The following is a 3496-nucleotide window of genomic DNA, read 5'->3' on the forward strand; positions in this document are numbered from 1 at the left end:
AGCTGGGACAGGTGTGACATTCTGAGGGCTTGGGTGAAGCAGAGTGCAGTGCCACTTTCTTCAATTTCCTGCGTGTGAGCACCGGAAACGAAACCTCCATGCTGGTAACGGGAGGAGAAAGGCTCCGAAGAGACACCAGGTTGGATGTGCGTGCAAACCTCACTTCCATCTTGGTGTAATTCGTGAAAGAGTTAATAAAAAGCAGTAGCACAACCAACACTTGGTTCAACGTTCATGGAGTGCTAGTTGAAAATGGCCACAATTTAAGATCACGTGGGCAAAATAAAACCTGACCAAGATTACAAGGTGGTCATCTGCTCAGGGGCCCCAGCTTAGCTGCTGAGCTAGGAGACCTAGAGACAGAAGCACCCACAGAAGCCAACTAAGGACACAGAGATGTGCTGTCTAAAAACATGCTCAGTGATCACTGATCACAGAGCCCTGACGCGGGAGCAGATGGAGAGAGAGGCCTGCAGTAAACACCAGGCTTGAGAGAATATACTGACTTATCAAAACCCACGTGAGGAGACCTGCATTTCTGTCCTGAAATACAAGCATATTGGCCATTTTCAGGAATACTGAACATTTTGAGCTGCTCACCAACTAGTCTCAATTTTCCCCCAGTCGACGTGATGCTCCAGCAAGGTCTCTGGCATCAGTCCACCGGGTTTTAAATCTCGGCTTCCACACGTAGTAGCCATAAGACCCCAGACTTTAAATTGGGGATGAAAAGAAATCTTGCAGGGTGCTGAGGATAAGACAAGGAGAAAACCGTGAGAAGTACTTTGCACTGTTTTGGGGGAAAGTTCAGAGTTCAATAAGACATTCTTTGAGTATTAGCTTAAGAGCAGGTTTTCTATCTACTGTCAAGACTCCCTCTCTTCCAAGTACCCCCAGCATCAGAGGTGGTGCCCACGTTTCAGGATTGTGCCACTCAGGGATGACAGGCTGCAGGATGACAAAACGTCACAAACTGAGACTGCAAGGAAAGAAAATATGCAGTGGGCAGCAGGGTTGTTTCAAGGATGGACTTCCTGATGCGCAGGTGAAGGGTTTGGAGTATAAACACAGAGGCTGTGACAGTGAGCTGAGCTGTAGTCACTGGCAGGAACGTCCCTGTAACAGTTGTGTCCCAAAGTCATATTTTGAACAAATGTTCTCTCCAGCTCTGTTTAGGTAGCACCCTGGTCATCCTCCAAACCTAATTCACTGCCCAGGGGCTAGTCCAAGCTCAAAAACAAAAAACAAAAAACAAAAAAAACCAAGACATTCTTCTGGGTTATACTAGGAACAAATAAACAGGAAAGGACAGTATCCTGTCTGGTGTCTTGTTTCATTGATTCCTGTCAGTTCAGACTTCCCCATCTCCATGCTTCCCCTGATGTTTCCCAGAGCCGAGTCCTTCCATCTGGTAGAACAAGTAATAAGAGAAGAAAAGATGTGGCTTCTATTAACCAGTGTATAGAGAGTATGTCACTCAATTCTCAGAACTGGAAAGAAGGTTGTTTTTTAATTTCCATTTTGAAAATAAAGTCATAGTTCAAAAGAGAGGTAAGTAACCCACCCAAGTTCACAGAGGTAGGAAACAACAAAGGAGAACGTGTGTATGGTCCTCTCCAGCATCTCGCATCAGAATGGGCTCCTGCCCCGGTGCTTCCCCTCCTGAACCATCACTGTTGCATTGATTGTCAGACACTTTATCACTCCCCACCAACCACATGCCCTGGGGCTGAGAGGGGCTCAGAGCTCCTTACAGCCCTCAAGATGTGGGGTGGAATTGGCCTGGTTCACATGTCCTGGGCCACCTGGAACCTTCACTCCCAGGACACTGGGTTCACGCCTCCTGGCACCAGATGCCCTGGCTGACCCTTACATTCCCTCTAATTCCATGGTCCTCTGAGCCTCTGCACATGGCTTTCCAACCAGAAGGTCCTTCATGGTCACTGGCATGGCTGACCATTCCCAGTCCCAGCCCAGCACACCAGCCTGGCCCCCTAAGGGGGCTGGTGAGTCAGGTGAGGTGAGTCACCTGCGCCCAGGGTCTGCATACGGCAGTGGCTCCCCTCAGCCCCGCAGCTCTGCAGGGCATGGTCCTTGCTGCGTTCTGTGCTCTGATCTCCTACCCCCTCTGCATTCCCTGGACGCTGCCATGCCTGACTGCGGGAAAAATCAGAGAATGTCGATGGGAATGATGGAAGGGAAAGCATCCCCAGAGCTGGGGGAGCCTGCACTGACCACTCCTCCTATTCTGTGTGTCTGCGGTTGGCAGCGTAGAGGGTCCAGCTACCGTCAGGAGGACACTGCACTGGGGAGCGTCTCACTCATCCATCCGTATTCCTGCGAGGGCTAACAGAGGCTCCGGGTTCCCCGAGTTAGCTGTCACTCCTAGGTTGAGAATGAGTGGCTGCGGTAAATACGAGTCTGGGAGGGAAAAAGTGAACCCGTGCTATGGGCAGGGGCACTGCCCCGAGGGCCTCCTCATCTGGGTGGCGACAGTGATGCAGTTGGAGCCTTTGTTTAGAAACAGGCACTTTCAAGGCCGGCTTCTCCTTGAAGTTTCCGTCCACATCGTTTTACGGTTAAATAAGAATTTTTTTCCGGTGAAGTTTTGTTTTTCAGATTTGAAACTGAACTTGCCTCCACTTGTGTGGTTTTTGCCTCTAAGGAAACCGTGTCCCCAGGTAAGAGCAGCTCCTGAAGAAGAGAACCGAGTGGAAAGGGGGACGGCATCTGCAGAACCTCTGTGATCTCAGGCAGAGAGCGCAGAAAGCGGGATTAATGGTGAATTTCACTCACCAGCAGAGGTAGCAGTATGAGAGCAGAACTCTGCCTCCGCCACTGCACCTGCTTGTACAGTTCAAATTAAAACCTGAAACCCAGCAAATCCCACTTCACAATGGCTTTCCGTGCTGGAGCCTGGGAATTAAAGGCCTCCGTTGTTTGGACGGATTATTTCCCTGCCTCTACCAGCTTCAAAGAAATGCGAATCTTCCCTCACTCACCCTTCTATTGATCCTCGATCAGATGACTTTGTTTTGGATTCCTACCGAAACAAAGACAAACAGATACATTTTAAGCACTTTCATGTATGGCTTTGTTTCAGTTCAGGATTCTTACTGTGCAGCTACTTCCTTGTTATAAAGATTACTAGGCAGTTGGGGGGAAATCAGGGAATTACCATAAATTCTGTTCACTAAATACCGACACTTTCAGACAAATTATCTCAATTGTAAAATACTTTGGCATCCCAAGTAATTATATGCAATTAAAACCCCACTGTTCCTTTCCTTTCCCTTGTTAATTTATAATAGAGTACCTGCACTCAGGAAAGCGAAAGGCTTAGCAAGCACTGGAAATCAAAGACATCTCTCAACACCGCCAAAATAAAGCCAAACATTTATCCTACTCATTGGGCACTTCAGATTTCAGGTGAAATTATTTCATACTCTCCTGCTCTTTAATGAACTACAAAGAATCTGGAGAGTGTTTCCTTGAA

Source organism: Globicephala melas, chromosome 3 (assembly GCF_963455315.2).
Source record: "Globicephala melas chromosome 3, mGloMel1.2, whole genome shotgun sequence".
Lineage (NCBI taxonomy): Eukaryota > Metazoa > Chordata > Mammalia > Artiodactyla > Delphinidae > Globicephala > Globicephala melas.